We start from the raw sequence: 22,314 nt of genomic DNA, 5'->3' as shown, positions 1-22,314 counted from the left end.
GTTTCCCTTATCCTACTGGGCCTACATCTGTCACATCTATATTGGGTCAGATTATGTCTACTGAGTATGAGATCAATACAAGCATCTTAAACAAGCAGTCCATCATACCTGCCAGACATAAGCATCATTTTTTTTTGTTATTTGATTTTTTTAATATCACAAATTTTAATGTCTTCTGTATATTTTGACTACTGGTGTTACAATCTTTGTTTGTATCCTTACCTCTTACCTTGTATATAACATATATTTTAGACTTCACAACTGATATCCTTTTCTGTCAAAGCCATTGCTTCTACCATTACTTACAACTTTCACAACAGCTATTTGAAATAAAACAGACAAAACAGGTACCAGCTAATATGAGTGAATATTGCAAGGTTTACTTTTCCCATTCATTTGACTTTCATTATTGTGAATGCATCCACTTGCAGCACAAAGAAGTCCCATTAAGAAGATGTGGTTATATGTGATTAAAATCATGTTGGAAAGCCAGAAATAAAAAGTAGTATAATTTGGATGAACAGATTGCCTCAAATGCCAAATAAGTGCTACTGAACAATTTTACTGGCTTGTGGCATAAAAAGAGTTACTTAATTTATCACCACAATAGACTAGAAGAGAACCCATTGTGTTAATTGGCTTCTTGGATGAGAATTAATGACTCATTAGCCTTAAACATATCAGCCTGCTAACATTATTTTATGTCTGATGAGATAGCTACAGGTAACATTTCGGGGTACACAACTTTCCACACGCAAAAATGCTTTCACTCCCTATTAACTCTGCTAAATACACACCACTACTGCTGTGCTTAGGAAGCAAGAATAACACCGTGAATGGGACGAAAACACACACCATACAGCGCATTTATTGTTTCTGATCCCATCTGTCACTGACCTTTACCTGCATCACCCTAAATATAATCAGGATTTTGTCTAAGCACCAGGTATGATGGCTTCTAATGCTGATGTTTCTGAGCAAGAAATTTCACAGGCATCAGCAAGGCAAGGTTTAAGGAAGAGAAAGTAAAAATATTGGAAAACACTATTCTTTTTTAGTTATTTATATAATGGGCTCTTCACTGGATTAAGACAACTTTACCTGCATAGTGATTTCGTTGTCACTTCTGAAAAATAATGGAGATTATTTTATGCTAATTGTTTGGAATGGTATCCAGTTCGGCTAATTCAGATACTTATTTGGGGCACTTTTCACAGAAATTTTAGGCTCTTAGACCAGAGCAGGAAGGCTAAAGAGAGAAGAGCAATCTGATCCACTGACATAACCACCAAAATGTCTTGTTCAGCCAACGAAGTGTGAGCTGGAAGCACCGGAACACCCACAGAAGGTGATCCAACCCACTTAAACCACACAGCTACTGCAGTGATGGTACGAAACAGTCCAGGCCACTAGATTAACCTTTCCCAGTCAGACTGCAGGGAACCACTGGGAAACACTCAGTACCGCTTGACTGGGGACCCAGTCCACCTTTCTCAGCGGTGTTCTGCATCTCTTTTAAGTGGCTGATAGGACGGACAGGGGAAATAACAGGTAATGAGATGGAGATTACCTGCAGTCTAGCAGAGGGCTCTGTCTGGAAGTGGGATGTCACAGTGCTGAGCCCTGTCTGAGCGACTGAACCCCAATCTCCCACACTACAGGGAACAGCTCGAGCCACCAGTTTGGGAGGTATTTGGACTGAACATGTCCTCTCCATCCGTAGCCAGCTGCGTGGTCAGAAAGGTAAAGTCATGGGATTCTAAACGAGGAGACAGGAGAAGGCTTGGCTTAACCACAGTGTTGGCAGTGCTCAGCTGTGGGGAGGCAGAGCTGGGCTCCCAGCTCCAGCTCTCTGGAACTTGTACGGTTCATTAGCCTTCACACTGCTTAAAAATGAAAAACGCCTGAGAAACAGGAACCAAAATCCTTTCTGTTAAAGTCCCAGGACAGAGTCAAGATTTCCTGATTTGTCTCTTTCTCGTCCCCAACACTTGCACTTCTGACAGCACAGCTTCCAGAAGCTGAAAGGGCATATCTATTCCATGGCCTGCTTCTTTGGTGCACTGGATGTGAGTTTAACCTCCTTCAGGCTAGAAATTTTAACCAAGATCATCTACTTTCTGTGCCAGTGCCATACAATGTAACATATTTTATGGATCCACTGCTTGGTCTCATGGTAACCCTTAGGCTGCTTCACCTCCATACCTCATACGCAGCTGACACTGTCTCTTAGAGCTGTTCCTACAGGTACTTGTTGTTTTACAAATAGTAAATTATTTGTCTGAATTACAGTCTCAGATTGTAAAAAACAAGGCTTTTCCTTGTCTGGCATACAATTATCCCTGAGAATTGTCCTTCATGAAACTTAATATGACTGGCTTTGAACACTGGCTCTTAGTGTTCTTCTTGGGCATCATCTTGATGTCAAATCTCACTGATGTGTCTTAAAATAAATTTTGTTGTAAAACTGTATTCAGAGAGAAATGCTCTATAAGTAACTCTATTAGAAGGCATTTCTATTTAGGTCTCTAGAGAACACCACTTATCCAAAACTAACATTGATAACATGCTGTATAAAATAATTATTATAATTACATAGTCTAAAATGTAATAATTAATAGCAGGAAAACAAAACCAAGATAGGTTTCTAAAATATAAACAAGAGACAAAAAATATAAATATGAACATAAAATTATAGTGAACTTGAAAGGAAAAGCTGCTCACAGCTAAAACAAAGACCAAGTCCTATAACCTAGCACCAGCAGTTCACTATATGTAGACCCACTGATTTCACTGCAGCTCTTCATGGGCAATAGATTAGTAACTGGTTTCTTCTCTGATGACAAAAGTTTTTTGGCACATTTCCATTAAATTTCATCTTTGAAATATTTTTGGAAAGGGATCATAAATACATGCCTGCAAGAAGACCTCATTTGAAAAGCCTTCTGTTTCCTCAGTATTCCATAAAGATATCAAAGAAAGGCTAAATGTCTCCAAACACTGACCAATTAGACATGTAGTGAAAAGCAGATTTCCACTTACCTGTAAGTAAGACATATTCCAACAGTACCTAGATCTCAGCCAGGGATATGGTCCCATATGCTAGTCATTTTATGACTAGGTACCTGGCCCAACAGTTCATAATAAAGAAAAGAAAAGATAGGCAAAAAGAGAGAACACATAGAGGTTTTTGAGTGAAAGAGTTAGAGAGAGTGTTCAGCAGATTATTTGTAGTGCACTGTGAAATTCTGGCAAAGTTAGAGCCCAGGTTGCTTATTTTTCATTTCAGTTATCTCCACCACATTTTAACATAAATTTTTCCTGCCTACATTTCAACAGAGGGAGCGTCCTCAAACTTTCTCCCCCTCATTTTTACATAGGATAATAAGAACTACATATACAATTTTCAACAGGAAGTCAGGAGAAGATTTACGAGAACCTTGCAAAAGACTCCGAACCTGCGCAACAGGCTGGTGCACTGAAATCCTGCGCCCGCAGTGATGGAGTTAACACCAGAGGAAGAGGCCATGCAGCCAGCCAGTTCTGTGCTCCCCCAGACTAACCAGCCCCAACAACAGGCTGGGCTGCCCCAGCGCAGGCTCTCAGGGCTTCAGCTGGTATCACTGCCCGGCACTGCGCTCTGCCGAGGTACACACCAGCTCAGGGCACACGAGATGTTATTGCAATATCGCTATTTAGATGTGAGAATGTTTTATAACAAATGGGGGGGGGGAAATCTTATGTTGCCATATAAGATTATATATTTTCCTAGCCTAAACAAAAACACAGTATATATCAAAAACATTCTGGAAAAATATTTGGAATGAGTCAAGCAAACAACTTGACATATATATTTTGAAAATATTTCAGTGTGTTTTCACTTCTCAACTTTTTTATTTCAACAAAATTAACCTGAATTAGGAAATAAAGCCAACCAAAGTGCAGAAATAATTTAATTCCTCTCTCAGTTAGAATGTATTTTTGCATTATATTTTTATATGCTTATTCATTTTTCCTTCTCTCCCTGGCTCAAGCAATAAAACAATTGATGGCATCTGTCATAGTTATTAATATAGAAAAACCTTGTCCATTACATCCCAATTTCCAACATATTATAACCACAAAGAATTTTGTCATTGGTGTGTAAAATCATCAATGCCTCTCAGTTACTGAGGGCTGATTATTATTCTTCTGCTTTATCTTCTTTTCCACTGTATTGCTGGAATTCCTCGCTCAATGTAACAGTGGCTCCAGCACAAAAACCTGTCTGAAGTTATTACCATTGTAATTAAATTGCACTACTGCCACCACAGGGACAGATCACTAAATACCTCTTTAGTGAAAAACAGAGTATTTTCCCAGTGGAAGATAGAACTAAAAGGTATGAGGATCGCAGAAAATATCTGGAGAACCAGAAGGGAAAAGAAGGAATAGTACAAACTCTTGGCCTATCCTATAAGCGTCTTTCCTTGGTACAGATATAGACACTCATGGCCTTGCTTTTCCGCCAAGCAGCCTTCAAAAATTATCAGAACAGATGAACAGCTTGCCCAGCACAGAAGAACCTCTTAACCTGTCTCTTCTGTCTATTTGAGACCAAGAAATGTATAACTGATCTGGGTGAAATTTTAATCAGAGCTTGTTCTTACTACCTGACCTGTACACACAGACTTAAAATTGCTGGAAGATCTTTAGCATTTTAATGTTCTATTCATCTTCTCTCCCATGCAATTCCTTAGCCACAGTGACAAGCAGAACCATCTTCAAGCTAGTCATTCTTTTGATGCTGAAGACTGTACTATTGCCTGATATGGGGTACTTTGTGCGCTAAAAAATCTATGACACACAAGAGACAAGCAAAGGCCAACAGAGGAAGGGCTGGATTTGGGGGTTTATACCAGCCTCTCTGCACCAGTGTTATTTCAGCAGGAACATAAGAGCACTGTGGGAATCCTCTAGGCTCACTAAGACCCATGCTATGGCAAGCAAGCATGTAATTCAGTCTCAGTCGCTCCAGCTCTGTTTTACAACAATCTCTGCCCCTCTGGAACTCCTCTTGGAGCAAGGCACAGTGTTGGTGCAGTCATGGCACCTTGCTGTGGCTCCTGCGTTGTTGCCTTGGGCTACGTCTGCGACATGGGCTGAAGATTCCCCCGGACGACTTACCAGTAAATGGATGCCCATCACCCAAAGTTAAGGGGTCAAAAATGGCGTCAGCTGAGGGCTAGCTGTAAGACTCTGCTGCACTCCATCAGCTACACTAATTCGAGTACTGCCTAGGATGCCAAGGTGGCATCTGGGTGGCAATGATAGGCCTAGATGAGCTCATGCAGACCTCTGACATTGAGTTTTGACTCCTGCTTGAAATCTGAACCTCATGGCTCCAGTGATGAAGATTAAACTGTCCTTTGAAAGCAGAATTCCGAATATGAAAGGAAATCCACTTCAGATTTAAAGTCTCAAAACTTTTGCAATGCAGTTTCCCACCATTTTGTTCTCCTCTCTCATCTGCCATCAGTTATCTCTTGGCTTTGCTTACCTGGTAAAGCAATCTTGAAAAAATATTTTATATATTTTAGCTATATCTATAGAAGCTGAACTGCTAGAAATGAAGAAGACAGTCAATGAATGAGGCAAACAATAGCAGGGACAGGGAATGACAAGAAAGGTACAGATCTAATCAAGCTTTTACACAAATGTCACAGGGCGAAGCCTGCCCAAGTGTATCATTCAGATAAAATGAGACCTTGACTACAGCTGTGAAACCACTATGTGTAAAAGCTGGGCTGTCAGCCAGGACTCAACACCTTGACTAGCTAGTGTGTGTCCCCTGTTCCCTCAAGTCCATGGTGTTGGAGACAGCTGGACTGGAGGCCTTGATTGGTTTGTCCCCTCTACACAGCATATTTGTATCTGTAGTAGGTGTTAGATTTTATGTCACTGAAAGGTGTGTTTTTCTTGGCTATCTCATCCCGAATTCTCCCATGACAACATAAACTATTGCACATTTTGATAGTTCAGTCTCATGTGAAAACTTAAAACAAATGATGGAAGTTATCCCTGAATATTGTACGACCCAGTCACCACTGTTGACTGAAATACTCCTACACACTCAGTCCTATGTACTATTATCTACCAAAAAAAGTGAACCTTTGCTGAGACACAGCTTAATGTAAAACTTGGATTTGTTAAAAACAAGTAATACAGTCTCTTCTTCAGACTCTTTTTGCTCAGAAATGACTTGTCTATTTTGTCTAAATAGCCTCCAATGTATAGCAACTGCTGTGCCTCTGACAATGTAAAATAGAAGTATTTCCAACCATGTGCTATGGTTTCCAGGTCTACCATTCCTATTTTCTGCACCCTTTCTTTACCCTTAGACCCTTTTTCCTCACTGGATCCATCAGAACTTATATTCTACATCCTATCTTCTTCATATAGGCAATATGCCATTGCAATGCTGTAAAAAGCCCAACTTAGCAGCAGTATTCTGGTAACTTCTCTAGGTGTGTATTTAAAGAGACTGCAAGCAAAACACAGACACTTGTGTCGCAGAAGACCTGACATCCTGCTCATGATCTTAGCAGTGGACTTTTATGTTGTGCCTATGATCCACAAAGGATCTGCGGCTCTCCTCAAGGAAATCTCCCATCCTCATGGGAAAGAAAAACAGACAACAACCCTTAGGCAGAATTCAGGGTACAGCTTTTTAATGATCTGCCGGAAACTTTTCTGAAAGTTCCACTAAAATGCGAAAACGTGCTCTGAAATACTAGTAAGTAAACAGGCTACTTGTGCTCAAAGAAGATCCAGAAAATCTGAATATCCCCAAAGTTCATAACTTTATCACCTTATTTTGATAGAAAATCCCAGTATGAATTTTGTGAAAGTCTCAGCTAGTCATCTGCAATTTATGTCAGATGAATTCTTAAGGCCTCATTAGAAACCATTTTCTCTGTCAAACCAAAATTAGTCCATATTGTATTTGGTCTCATACCAATTTGATAATAAAATAATACTTCCCATTTGTCAGAGTTTGTTTTGAATGGTTAAATGTTTAAAAAGGACATTTTCATGGATCTCCAGGTGTGACTTACATCCATATACAAAAATAGCTTTATTTCAAGTATGCAGTATTATTAATGTATTATTTTAACCTATTAATAAAAGGTTTAGATGTAAAAAAATTTAGAGGTAAAAACAATGTAAAGGATACTTTTTAAATTAAGAGCTGCATAAGGGCAGAGCAGATGCAGTTTGACTTACTAGTAGACTTTATTCAGAAAACTAAACAGGAAAAATATTGAGTTTGTCCAACGAAGATGAAAGCAAAACTTTCTATTTCATTTAATCAGATTTCTAAAGGTCAGAAATCATTTGCCTACAGTAATTAATCCACACGCACCTGGAAATAATAATGTCTGGTTTCTTCAGCCCTTGATGCTAATCTGTACTGACTTTTAGCAAATAAGCCATTGCAGTGCGTGGTTAAGTTCAAGATGGTAAACATGGTAAATGTGCAGAACACCTACCTTAGGTCTTAGAAGTAGTGCCAATTTTTGACAAATAACTTATAGTGGCAGGGACGCATTCACAGACATACCCAGGTACTTTAACTCATTACCTAGTTTGTTATCTGTGTCACTAAAATGTGGTGCTACCTCCCTGTAAAAAGCCTCTAATGAACATATAATGGTAACGAGGCAGAGATCATGAGTAGGTAGCACAGAGGGCACTTAGAAAGCAGGTTAACTAGAAACCAAGAGAAAATTGCCTGTTAAGTACCCAGGCAGCCTGGCCTCTTGGTAAAGCCCTAATGGAGATTACATCCTGATTGATAAGGGCAAAAATCAGCCATAAGTTCGGCAAACAAATCTACTTGCTGTAACCAAAGCCATTTAAATTTGTATCCAACTACAAATGCTAAAGATGTACCAAAGCTAAGAGTTTTCCCAAAGTCCTTCTAAGGGGATCAAAGCCCCTTCTCTCTTGGAAGGAGCTGGCCACAGAGAAACAGCAGCTGGTGCTGGAGGCAGCCTGCAGCACCACACCAGCACCGACTCTGCCACATTCACAGCGTGTGCCATAAAATCAGGAGCTACCTGCTCCCCTAACAGCTCCAGCAATACCTAAGGTGCATTGCAAAATGCAGCCAGGCCTTTAATGCCTCAACAGAGGGTTCTTGAATCAATATTGTGTATTGCTGAATATTCAGATATTTTATAAAAGCACATGAAAAAATGAAAAAGATTACAGAGACAGCAGTCATTACTTATCATAATGAGCACTGGGAATTACAGCCCTGGGAATCTAGATTTCCGGCTGCTACCTGCTAATTCAGATGTCCTATTGCACTACTTGTTAGAGCCAGGCTACCCTTCTATCAGTAGGTTAATTGAGAGACACAGCACGTAATGTGAATAATAATCATTTAAGAAACATTACGACCAGCCAGTTACCTGGGTAAGAAGGTTGTAATTGTGAGTTAGTGCTGAGAAGTGCAAGATCGTTAGAGAAGAAATTCAAAAGAGAAAGAAGCTTCCACCTCTCTTTCTTTAAGAGAAACTTATCAAAACACTCCTGCTTCCAGAACATACTGAGCAGTACCTAGAGAAAATATTATTTGGCTCTTTGCATGAAGGGTTCCTAGAGGGTTGCCAAGCTTTCCCAGACACAATCCACATGATATGAACAAGAGCAAAAGCAACAAAGGACCACTACAAAAATGGTGTGTTGCAGTAATACCTCATGCAGTACCAACAGCAAAAGAAGATCTGACTGGGTAATGATGAAATATATTCATATTTAAAACATATTTACTGAGATGTCATTATTATTAACTAAGCAGGTAACTGAGTAGGCCCTGATCATAAAAGAAGAGCTATTCAGTGACATGATCTTTGCCTTTGCATAGGCTTCACTGAAAAAGTGTTGGTATTCATCCACATAATGCCCCTAGAAACATTAACAATTTATTTACCCAAGAGTCTTGGGGCTTTCAGCCAAATCTGTGCAAAACTGCAGCTGTTCTATGCTTGAAAAGGCAGGTCTGACCTCTTCTGAAGTCTCTGTATTTCAGTTCACCAACTACACCAAGCAAGCAATTCTTTGACTGGGGGAGTATTGTGAGGATGACTTCGCATTGGTCTTGTGGTAACACAACATGACAAAATCCTGATAAAACTTTATGTGGCTCTGAAGTTAGCAAAAACACATAGCAACATTTGAATATATTTTACTCGAGTACTCTAAAAATAGTATTCTCTATTCAAGGGATCCATTTATAAAATGACAATGAAATCTGCATATTTCTAAAGACACATTAATTGCAAGAGTGTACAGTTACTATGCAGCAGTTAAAAATTCATACTCAGTGGAAAAAGATATCTTAAAAAACAGAAGAGCACTAAAGACAGAATCAACACATGGACAGATTCATCATTCCAATTCTACTATTAAAATTATTCTCACGTTTTATATAGAAATCTGCTATAATTTCAGATATCTTGGACTATTTTCCTTTCATGACACTTACTGTACTTTTATACAAGATGTAATGCCAACTGTGCATTCAACAGAGAATACAGCCTGTATGTTTTGGGGTTTCAAAGTTGTAATATGACATTTTCTTCTGAGAGTTTGTCCACACAAAAATATATTCTTTTACATTTCTACTCCTTTTCTTTGCTTTTCCTGGTGGAAAGAAATTGGTAGGGAACAATCTCATATTAATAAAGATATATGATTAAATGACCATATTTGTTTTCTTTAATCCTCAGCAGTTATAATTTTGGGACTATCTGTCAGAGCACTTGGAATAAAATTTCTCATCTCTGCTCTTCTCAGCAATAGAAATAAAAATTAGATATGAAAATGCAACAGTACAGAATACATTCAACGTAATATACTTCCTAGTACCAAAGTGACTTTTCAAATATGAAAGCAGACCTACTGAAGCTGAAGACACAAAAACATCTTGACAGGGGATAGGAGAGATGTCACACAGTACACAGTGACATTTTAGAAAAGCAAAAGTCCAAATCTTTTCTAGGCAGGAGAACTAGCACTGCAGATTTAGCTTGACAGAGAATCGGCACCATCCAGTTGCTGGACACTTGCTTAGGAAGATTCATGTTTTATTTGCTGAATGTCTATCTCAAAGTGAATCCTTCTAAAGATTTTACACAAAACATATTGGCAACTTCCAAGAACAAGATAGAACAGACATCCTTTGCCCATGTTAAAAACGCAAATCTTACCCACTGAGAAATAGTTATGTTTTGTTTTTGAAGAATACAGCTAAATTTTTGCAAGGAATGGCAGCTGCATCAGAAACGTGTTTTTCCCTATTGCCAAGAAAATAGCTACAAATTCACTAAAAAACTCTCAATGTATGTGTATGCTTATTACAGAATTGCCAGACTTTTGCAGCTAAATTCTTGGCATTTCAAAATTTACTGGACATGATTCAGACACAAACTGGGCAGCTCTGTCATTACCATCATGTGACCCAGGACATACTATGCACTAATGATGAAACTTAGAGTGAGGTGTTTGATGCTCCTGTGATGGGAAATTATATATTTAAAGCAACAAGAACAAGCCTACATTGGAAACATTACCGAGACTTGAAAAAGAAACACCCAAAAGTCAAGTAGTGCTAAAAAAAGACTGGACAAGTTTCTATACAAAGACAGAATCTAAACGAGGTGGGTTTAGTAAAAACATTAGTCAACATTTCTGGTTTAACACCTTTTAAGGCCTTACACTGCAATAATGCCTAAAATATAGCGAATGGACCAGTGTTGCACATTGCAAAGAAAGAAATAGTATATAAAGGAATAAAGAGGGGTTGTATACTTTTAGCATCTTATGCTATTATTTGTAAGGTAAAATAGCAAATGGAGAACTCCTGTACATTAGACAAGATGCTCAAAATTCTGTTTGCCAGAGGTTTTGATTCCCTTGCCTCAGGGCAAAAAGTGATTGCACTTTGAAGTCAGAAATTATTCCACCAAGGAAAAGTAGGGTATGTTTAGCTAGCTTTATTTTAGGCAAATTTCACATTTTTGAGCATTTTGTCCACTGATCACAGGAATGATACCACACATTAGACAAGCCATTACACTGTTAAAACACTGTGGTCTACATGTTCCTGACTGTTGTGTGCGATCTTGTCAAAAGACAAGACTTTTCTCAGCTGTTCCTATTGTCAGTGATTTTTGACATATAAAAGGCATATTTAAAATACTGTTCAGGTTTGAAATATCTATCAAATAGTTTTGACACCTCACGCCTGTTTAAAAAAATGAAAACATTTCTCCTGCTGGGAGAGTTTTGAGAAACGGAAACCATTTCAATGCATTCATTTTAATCTGACTTCTTCCTTTGCAGTAATTAGCTGTCAGATTCAGATTGGGCAGAAACTTCATAAAAAGCTGAGTGGGTGCCCACTGGAAAAAAAAAATGTTTAAAAGCAGTTACAAAAAAAGAAAATGAACTTTCCTTTATTTGCATTATGCTCAAGATTTCATGGTGCTGCAGCTGTTTTATAAAACCTTAACAGAATTTCCCGTAAGCAGCACTTCTTACTTTCACTGAACTCAAACACAAGACAGTTCAGGAAGTCAGAAGTGAGTGTAATAAACCTCAGCAGGAGCTGCTGGACTAATGTAATTTCATAAAGCTTTTGTAACATGGGACATCATAACAGTCCCTTTGAGCTAGAGTTCCCCTGAAAACTCCCCTGCTACTGCCCAAACTTAAAGGCATGCAAATGAGCGAGGGGACCACGTTTCCATCAAAGAAGTTCCTCAGATGCTGATATAGCAGCAGCACTGCGTGAATCCATATGAGAGCAGGCAACCTAGCACTTAAGCCCTAGCAAGGGTTGCAGTGCAGTGACTTTTTTGCCTCTCTGAGGCTCAGGCTGCCACCTGTATTCTGAAAACACTTCCTAAACCAAGCCTTGCACAATTTCGGTCAAGAGGACTTGTCCTTGTCACTCTAACGGCACAGAGTCTTCATCTAGAGGGCCTGTTGAAATCCATCCTCCACTTGCTCATTGCAGGCATCGGGGTGATCCTAGTCAAACCCATGCTTCCAGGCAAAGCAAAGAAAGTCTATAACTGTGTCTTCTGCAGCTATTTTGTTTTGTATAAATATTTAAATACTTTGGAGGCAAAGAGAGAAAAGAGAGATTAACTCAGAGCTTCCCTCTTGCACGGAAAGTCAGGCTAAAATCTCTTTCCCATTGAAGACAATGTTAGCTTAGTTGCTGCTTTTTTAAAAGTATAGCTGTTCATGAGTAGGACTTACAAACATGCCTACGGTGGTATATAAATGTTTCTTTAAAGAGATGGATTTAAACAAGCCTTCCCCAAATTAGTCCCATGATTTACTGCTTTTTATTTTCTAGTAGCATTGCTACTAATATGCAGCAAAACAAAGTAGTTTGTAACTAATCGGCTAAAGTTCTTTTGGTTGTGATCACATAGCCGACAATGTCTAGTAAACTAATGCCTGACAATTAAAACAACCACCTCGGTATAGAAATAGGTATACTTCATCAGAAAAATGAACTGGTACTGAACCAGCCTGAAAAGCTTAATTGAGAATAATTGGCTAATATCTTCTAGCCTGCAAAATTTTGCATATATCATTCATTACGTAATTTCAGATAATGAACACATTTGTTAAAATGGAAGGTATTGAAAAGAAAAAAAACCTTTAGAGAAAAAATGGACTACATTTCTTGAATATATTGCTTGCTTAAAATAGTTGCTGCAGCTGTATTACTGATGATACCATGGATAAAGAACCACATTGTGAGTGAAGATATATGGGCTTTCACTCCAGATTCTGCCAAAAACCTTGTGTGCGACCTTATCCTCTCAATATTCCCTACTTGTAAAGTGGGATAATAATGCTAGCATTACTGCAGTGTTACAAGACTCATTTTATTAATGTTTGTAAAGAACTTTTAAGATTCTTGGATGGGAAAATGCAAAAGATTTTTTTATTGCTTTAGCTGAACTGTAGCCTCTATTATTCTGGCTAGTTAGTCATTCAAGAGAAGGAAGCGAAAGCAGTAACAGTCCGCTTTTCTAAACATTACCTCTGCTCCAAAAAGAGGATTATCAAAAGAGGATTTCAGCATTTTAGAACAATAGAAAATAAAGGCTAGCTATATGTCATTCACACTGTTATTTTAGCCCACGCTTTCTACGTTCGTGAATATGTGCAAGTATGGAAGCGTAGACCCATCCAGGCTTTCAGATCAGAGCCACCGAAGTCCTCAGAGCATTGAGGCTGGGGCAGCACAGCACATTGCTAAAGCAAGGCTGGTGAGGCAGCGTGGCAAACGTCTGTGTTTCCATGACGAAGAACTGATGGCAGCCTTTTGTCACCATGCTGAAGACTAAAGACAAAATCCAAACTCTACCGAAGTCAGTGCAAGTTCCATTATTATTTTCAATAGGGCAGGGGATGAGCCCAAATGTTGACGTCTCTATACATAGCCAATAAAAAGACAAATATCAAATATAATATATAATTTGCAAATACAGGTTTCAGCATATTAGTAACTTTGGGTTTCATTTTGTTTATATCCACAATGCTCCCTTCAAATCATTGCTGAAAAAGATTCCAGCAATCAGATTATAAGGTCATAGATACAAACATTTTGCAAGTTTTATGTCTGCAAAGGTATTAGTATTAGGAACACCAGTCTGCTTTTCTGTCACATTAGGTAAGGTCAGAAAAGAAAAATAAAATGCAGCCTTTGAACAGTCATAATGAAAAAGGATTGTTCACATATCTATTAGTAGCAGGGAGGCTACAATGCAGAAATGACTGTACAAGCTGATTAATTTTAAAGCAATTTAAACAGTAAATACAGTTTGAGTCATCATTCTGTTTTAGTCTGTTCAAACGTGAATGTGAAAACACTGACATAAAATGTACACAGACTTGCTCATTATTCCGTTAACTTTGTGTCACAGTCATATGTGGAGGTCTATGAAATTCTGATTCATGAGTCCAAGAGGAAAAAAAAGCTTTAATTTTTCTCCTTCTGTGAAGCTGAACATCCTTGAGACCAGCTATCAATTTTAAAAAAATGTTAATATATTTAAGGCTATAGCTAGCAGCCATGTAAAATGTGAAACAGATTACTTGTTCCTGAAGGTCTTACGTTGTGACATTTTGTAAATGAAGCATGCTATAATTCCAAAGAAGAGTTGTAATTCTGGGTCCCTATCAAGAATTCAACTTACAGAGTATACATTTTAGTCTGCACTTTGCAGGAGTTGTATATAATATGTCATGTTTCTGTAATTCGTTTCAGCAGGTGGTAAGGCATTAACAAACAGATAAAGAACTAGATTTCTCTAGTTATTTTTATGGAGACTAAAGTACTGTGAATATGATGCTGTGAATAACACCATTGCCCATTGAAAATTGCTTGCATATAATTTGTTTTATATGAATTAAACAAAGAAAAAGATTAACTGGAAGACGGATTGATTGAATAACTCATTTTAAATAAGAGAACTGGCAAACAAAATGTTTTCAAATCTTTGCCCATTTGTGAATTACCAAGGTTTGGGACATGATTTTGATTTTAACACTTCATTTGCCATAGTCCTAATAACAATGTATGTGATTTTGACTGCAATTATTCTCATCACGCGATTAGGCAGCAATGGATGAGAATTGGTACAAGTGTTGCTCCCTAGGTCAATTATTTGACATAAAATATTTTGTTTCTTGTGATTTCTGCTCTTTTCTGTCCTTCTTATCATGTTCAAACATAAATAAGGGCTTTTTAAAATGATTGTAAGACACACTCCTGTGAATATTTATTGCAATTATTTGCAATGCTCTATCTTGCAAATAAATATTTGTTTATTCAAATGCTTATGAATAAATATGGAGAATGAGGGACAGTGTGTATCCTGTTTGTGTGTGCACATGATTACTTGTTTAATATAGCCCTTCATGAACGCTGAGAGTTAAATCAAAACAAGTAATGGAGAAATCAACATGGAACAAGCATTGGGTCACAGATAATTATGCTCTGGAGTTCCTAAGGATGGAAATTATAAACTAGTGGAAGGAGAAGTACTGCCTAGTTGAGCAAGTTTCAACTAGTTTAGCAAGATGTCATTTGTCCAGACCCAAACCTAGGATCAAAGAGAATACTGAAGCCTGAAAACATCAATCCAGAAATAAAATGAGCTAAATCTGTGGTCAGCAAACTGAAAGAGCCACTCAGAGGTGGAGAGAGAGGAGAGAGAGCATGCACACACTGCAGGCAGAGCAGTTTGCTGCTTCTGCTAAGAGATTTGTTCGCCTGTGCTGGGATGACCTTGCAAACGTTTGCAGTCGGAGATTAAGATACAAACGAGAACACTGTCTGTAAAATTCCAAGTAATCTGTTCTCTATATTCAGTATTAGTAAGGCCTCAGTTGGAGCACAGTTTCCAGTTTTGGGTGTCACAATTCAAAAACATTAAGAAATAAGCGAAGAAGGTCCAGAAGACAACAGGCAGAAGAAGCAGAGGTGTAGGAAACCTGACCAGTGAGAAAAAAATGGAGGTTGTTTAATGTGAGAAAACGAAGACTGAGGAGCATATAGTTAGAGCCTTAAAACACTAAGAAGCTATAGCAAAGAGGAAAAGTACAACTTATTCTTCTTATCTGGACTGGACAGAACAAGAAGCAATCATCTTAAATTGCAGTAAGGAGGATTTAGTGTGGGTATCGGGGAACACTTTCCAAAGATGCAGGTAGAGAGCAACGGAATAGGATGTCTAGGGAAAGAGATCAGGCTATTAAGAATAGACTGGATAAGCCTCTGTAAAGGCTGACTTAGTTTTGTAATTCTTGATTGCAATTTGAGGTAGGCCAGTGGACTAAATGCTCTTAAGCACTCTCCAACCTTACATTCCTGTGACGAAGGACCAGATGAGGGGAAGTGTGTGTTCATAGTTCCTCATTATTACAACTCCTTGTTCTATACTCTGGCAGGAGGAAAAGAATAAATAAAACTCTCTTATTAAAACATCTGTTTTGAGTTATTTCGGTCATTTGCCATAATAATTTCCTAGGAAAAAGGTGAAGCTTACAGGTGCCAAAATTATCTGGGTCTGTTAAATAACTTCAACAGATGCAGAATTACCAAACACAGACTTAGTCTAAGTTCTTCTGGACTTGATACTCCTTCCAGAGGTAGATACAAGAAGACATATGTATCATAGAATAGAAATCAAATATGTTTTAAAGCAAATATTACCAACAAAAGGGAAGAAACAAAAGTACTTGTCCATAGTAGTAAACTCAGTCTGTGGGTTTGACCAGAAACAATTTTTCATTCTCACGTTTTTCCCTACTCAGACCTAGGTAAAAATAAGAAAAGTATCTAAAACTTTTTCAGAATATTCTCTTGAGATGTGAGAGGCCTATTAAAAACAAAAAAAGAAAAGCATACAGAAGCTAGAAAAATGTAGAGGGGCACAAAATAAGTTTCTGGAAACAGGTCAGCGGATGGTAGACTAGATGATTTATTATGATTCATGGGACTTTCCTATTACTAATTTCTTCTCTTCAATTACTTAAGTCTATAACATGAAATGAGATTATCCAAAGAAGAATTTTTTTGCAAAAACATCTTTTAAGGTATAAGGCAATTTTCAGACAATAAGTCTGTGTCTCATTTATTCAGGAAGGTGTAACACTAGAAATATATAAGTGAAAGCTTCAGCAACTGGAAGCAGTGGAGATTAATGAGAAACAAAACAAAGCTTTCTGAACGTGCAAAAAGCATACGTTTTTGCTTTCCTTTTTTGAACAAGAATAATGAACATAGGAAGAAGCAAAAACTAAGGCTGGGTCATGGATGAGCTTTTAAGAACTGCAACTGGGTAATACTTGTCATTTTAAAAGTCTCCTCTGTTGAGAAAACTCACAATATCAGATGGAAATGCAACCCATGTCTCCCTTGTTAACTGCAAGCAAGCATTTCAGAGCAATTCAATTAAACAACGATTCCAGGTTCTACAGCATTTTAGAAATACGCCAGGTTATCTGGCGCACGAAAGTGATGAGCCAATGCCAAATTACAAAAAAGCTAACTTTCATGTTTGCCAAGATTCAGAAGGTAACAGAAAATAAATAGTGTTATTACCAATCATTTACCAGTTTTGAGACATAATTCTCATTATGAAGATAATAATTTTTAAGTGTGAGAATAAATATACAATTACAAAATTATTGCTTACAAAACAAAGCAGCAATCCAGTAGGTCCAAACAGGAATGTTCTCTCTCCATTGAGCATACCATTTGTGTTTAAATACAGATTTCTGGCATGTAATCTCTATTTAATACTTACATCTTCGTATCCCAGGCTTTGCTAAAGGACTCACCAGAAAAAGGACTCACCAGAAAAGCTGAAAGCTTTTTCAATTAGCAGTAGCTAACGCCTCATAACACATTTTCAGATCGCTTCTTAAATCCAGGACATGAAAAAGAAAACAAAAACTGAATTCAGCACTAACCTGGATGCCTCAGACACAGTAGTATTCTCATCATATATATCACAGTGATAACCTTTCTAAGGCTTCTTGGTATCTGTGCACAAAAGAAATAATTATCATCATCATTACAGACTATAGAATTTTCATTTTCAAAACATTTATTTTAAAAGTATTTGTTTTCTAGCTGATGAGGACTGACAATGAATGGAATTGCCACTGCTAAAATTAATCAACATGCAAAAATTTAGCACTGGATGTTGCCTGGAGAAACTAAATAGCTAAGTACTGCATAGTCCAAGGGATTTAAACTTTGATGTAGGAATACTTCAAGTGAAAGATATATATTTTAAATGTTCTTATTAGTGTCAGAGATCCTAGGAATAAAATGTAGTTTAGGGATTTTGAATGGAATTTGAAATTTGGTAAAGTTGTTACTGAACTTGGTAAAGGAGATACAAAGATTAACTCCTGTCAGTAATATGAATATTTATACAATGAATGACTATGCCTTTTTATACAAAAACATACAGACTTCATTGCAAATCTCACAGAGGTCAATGTTTTGGCTTCGAGCTTTAGGATAGGATAAGTTACATAGAAGACAATAAAAAAAAATGTAATCATTGGTTATCATGGTCAATGTATAAGCCCTTCTTGGCAGAAAGGTGGGTCTATCTTTATTTTAATAAAATTGATCAGCTTGACAGCATTGTCTGATCTCTCAGACAAATGTGTCTTCATGAATTACAGAATTTCAGAGAGATGTACTACTTACAAATGATACAAGGCATGTATTAGTTGATTGGATATTGTTTCTGGTCACTGCTGCAATTCATCCTGTATTTTCTTTCCAAGGCATCCACAGTTTGCAGCATGGCAGGAGACGGTAGCATAGTAGCAGAGCACAAATACTCTAAGTCCAATCAGTTGCAGCAAAGAACTGCATTACAGTCCCATGCTATACATTTCAAAGAACAAAATCTTTCCCCCTGTCACATGTTTGTGAGTCTCCATCAGAGCTCTTCCAAGTGGTGGGCCATCTGGTAAAATTTGACAAACCTTATATGGGACTGTGTCACACCGGAGTCCTCTATTCTAAGAGTTATTTCTTCCTACACTCAATCGGGCGGAGTCAAATACAAACTCAAAACATATTTGTTTATTCTGTCTCTGATCTCAGAGACCATGAACAAAAAGCACAGTGGTGGGATGAGTCTTGTCAATGAACTGGCTGATAGACATAGATGAAGGCTGCCACTGTCAGTGCCAGCTATTCTGAGTTTCCATAACTCACCAAATATATATATTTATATGAAATATATAGATACATACTTACACATACATATTTACTAAAAAATATACCATCAACTCAAATATCTGAAGTAGTAAGAGGTCAGAAGTGCACAGGGAACCCCAGACAATGGAAAGTCATGGCTCAAGGGCATAACAACAGGTTCTTAAGAAGGATAATGAGTAACACCTTAGTGTCTCCTCTTGGACATATCTAACTGTTAATAAGCTGAAATGAACTCAACTTACATTCATATAGAAACTGGGGTGCTTCCACACAGTGGTCCCTATGGAAATGCAGTTCAGAACTGTCTGTGCTGGTTTTGTATGGAGCCTGTTCTGCCTGCCAGCATGTGCTAGCGCACATGCCTCCCAGTAAAAAAAACAGCTGGCCCACTGCCGGAGCCATGCTGTCTTGGATGCGGTATAGCATTGCTCACAGGGTGCTGCTCTTCAGACAGGGAACTGCCTTTGCACCCAGGGCATTGTCCATAACTTAGATTTAATGACTATGGATAGCTGAAAGTTGACTGTACTTACTCTGGACTGTAATATCTGGCCCTAGATTCTGCATGTGAAGGTAAATATGAATACTTACAATGAAGGTAAACATGGATACTATTGACCATAAAAACCTTTATGCATTTATGAAAATTTCTATTTCCCTCTCTGCTTGGGGAGGTTCTATTTATTTTTATGGTGCTGGGGAAAGGTACTGAATTATGACAGAAATATTTAATCCATCAATAGGATCAGAGTTCCTTTTTTTCTCAAGTATATATTGGGCTTATTTATTCCTGCTCTATTCAGTTAGCATTAGATGTAATAAGTTACCCAATAGCTAGAGAACAAGTAATGTGTTTTACATTTCTGTCTTTAAAATTTTAAGTCCTGGGGGCTTTACTCAAATATTTCTATCGTGTGCTGAATCTTCCCATGTACTGCCATATGCCGCCACATGACATCCCTGAAAGATGTTTAAAAGATGCATAATGTTTTACAGATTGCTTAAAATCCTTCCTATTTAGAACAGATAGTTTTTATACTCCCCAAAGAGACTGGCTAGTAATGGAAATTATTCATCTGTAAATATGGATGATATCATCCATGTAAAGAAAAAGGGCCAGGGAATGACCTGCTTCGTGAAGCACAGTCACCTATGGACATTCACTAAACTTCCTTCACTCTGGACAGTTATTTTCAAAAGCACACATTAAGGGGAGGCAGAATTTGTTTATCTCTTAGGTTTTAAAAGAGCTTCAGAAAGGAAATGAATTCATTAAATATGGTGTGTAACTCACCTGCTAGGCTTGCTTTAATTTAGTACAGTACCTGTGCTTTTGTGTAGTCGTTTATTGGTTGAGAAGCAATGGAAAAGCGGTTATACAGTTTGAGAAGGATCTGCATTTGCCTCACAACTTAGATACACTGAGTTTTGATAGGCTTAGCTTGCCGGTCATTGTGTATTGTGACTCCCTGTATTGTATCCTAACACACTGGAACCTGCTGCAGGCCATTTCCATCAAGGATTTTGCATAAAACATTCAGGATGTGCAATAATGTAACAGTATCCTAATTTTTAATGCATTTTGGAGAATTTTAGGCTAAAATATATATCCAACGTTCATACTATTTCTCCTCATCCCTCCATTGCCGGCCCAGGTTTCCTGTTTTTCAAACAATATCTGATTTTAGTTCTTGTTGTTCCAACTGTAATGGTCACATCGGTTCAGGGCTTTGACAAAAAAAGCTGTTTATATTTTTAACAAGAGCAGAAGTTTTGCTAGGCTGATAAACATCAGATCAGAGCATCATGCTCTATGGATCAAATCAATCTCCCAACAACATGTGTAACTTAAGATGTAATTTCAGTTCCACAGAGGTAAACATATTTGATAGTGCTCACAAATGACATTAAAGTTCATATTCTCCAAAACTACTTACACAGTGAAAGCTGGATATATAAACGGTAGTTCTAAGAGGTGATAATAAAGTCCATGTACAATACTATAGATCTGTATGTATTGTAACTAAAATTGTTTTAGCTAAATTTAATTTTATCTAATAATAAAAGTCTTTAGAATAAGACATCTCCATACTAAATCCATTTTAAATTAGGGCAGACTTACTGGCACTTTACTATCCTGTGTCGTGCTGGGTATACTCCAGACAGAGCTGAGACACCTTCATTAAATACCATGGTATTTAAAGCTACTAGTGGAAAAGGAATCAGACTGCTGACAGTGCAACATTCTGTGCTCCAAGAGGAAAGTTTCTATTTTGGATGAATTTACCTAACATCAGTAAGTATCTGGTACCAATTTTGCAAACTGGTGTAATAACTGAAAAAGAGCAGCCTACGAGGGTTAGACTCTTGCCTGCTCTAGCACAGCCTCCCTAAAATCCTGTTGTCACTCCGGGGTAGTACCTGCAACACAAGCTCCTTGCATTTTTTCAAGGAATGGGGAAGGAATAACTTTCAGGCTCCTTTGACTATGCCTCACAACTCACATCTAACCATCTCCTTCAAGGGAGCAGATTTCCCCTGCCACCAGCAAATGCAGCTGCTCCTTACAACAGTCGACACAGCCATGAGCAACACACAGATACCAGGCAACGCAGAAAGGATGGGGCAAGTCATTCACCACAAAACTACACAGCTCATATACTTTTTGTATGTTAGAAAATATCACAAGAAACAACTTTAAGCTGTGGCAGGAAGTTCTCAAAGGTCAAAATGAACATTAACTTGGTTCCTTCTTTACGATGATATAACCCTTAATAATATAATCACTTTTTTTGGGGGGGGGGGGTGGGGGGGAGGGGAATATTGCAAATGCTATCTGCAAGACAGATTTAGTAGGGCAAAACTGAGATCATCTGGGCAACTATAAAGCTGATACTTCCAAGCTTTAGGGGTGTATTACTTTGCAACTTTAGTTCTTCCCTCTTCTCCCCTGCCCTTCCCCCTGCAGAAGTAGAGCAGAAGATACTTACAGAGCTCTTATTGTCACGGTATACCCACCAATAAACAAACAAATACTATTACTTAAGAAGTAATTTAATTCCCCTTTTTTTTTTAAATACACCTAAAGTCAGCTTTCATTTTCTTAAGGATGACAGAAAAATATCTTCATAGACTGTAAATCCCACCTGGGGAAGGAGCCATCACAATACTGGAGTTCTCCTCCTTCTCCTGTAAGATCTAATTGCTGCCTGAACCCTGTGCCATCCCTCTTCCCCACAGGATTCAAACATTATTCTATATTATGGGACTTAGGGCAAAACAGGATTGCTGTACATGAATTAATTTAGGATTAATTAGGATGATTAACAGTTTGTGTGATCAAGCAAAAATCTTTTCTGTTTGCTAGGGAAACCAGTATGTGGAGGACAGTAAAAATACTTTTTTGAGGAGTCCTGTTAGGCTTTCAAAATAATGAAATTTGAATGACACTAAGCAACTGAGGAATCTTCTTTGGAAGC

The 22,314-nt window shown here is 37.9% G+C and overlaps 1 long non-coding RNA gene across 1 annotated transcript in view; it reads right to left on the bottom strand.

The window, feature by feature from the left end:
• Positions 1-17,565: 17,565 nt before the first annotated feature.
• The window catches only part of LOC135324500 (uncharacterized), a 48,998-nt gene continuing 44,249 nt past the window's right edge, over positions 17,566-22,314 (bottom strand). Inside the window, exon 3 of the long non-coding RNA XR_010385872.1 lies at positions 17,566-17,632. This is a non-coding gene — a long non-coding RNA (uncharacterized LOC135324500). The remainder of the gene's footprint in view (positions 17,633-22,314) is intronic.

This window comes from Dromaius novaehollandiae, chromosome W, assembly GCF_036370855.1.
Source record: "Dromaius novaehollandiae isolate bDroNov1 chromosome W, bDroNov1.hap1, whole genome shotgun sequence".
In the NCBI taxonomy this organism is placed as follows: Eukaryota; Metazoa; Chordata; class Aves; order Casuariiformes; family Dromaiidae; genus Dromaius; species Dromaius novaehollandiae.
The sequence above is the reverse complement of the archived record's forward strand: the minus strand, read 5'-3'. Positions and strand labels throughout refer to the sequence as shown.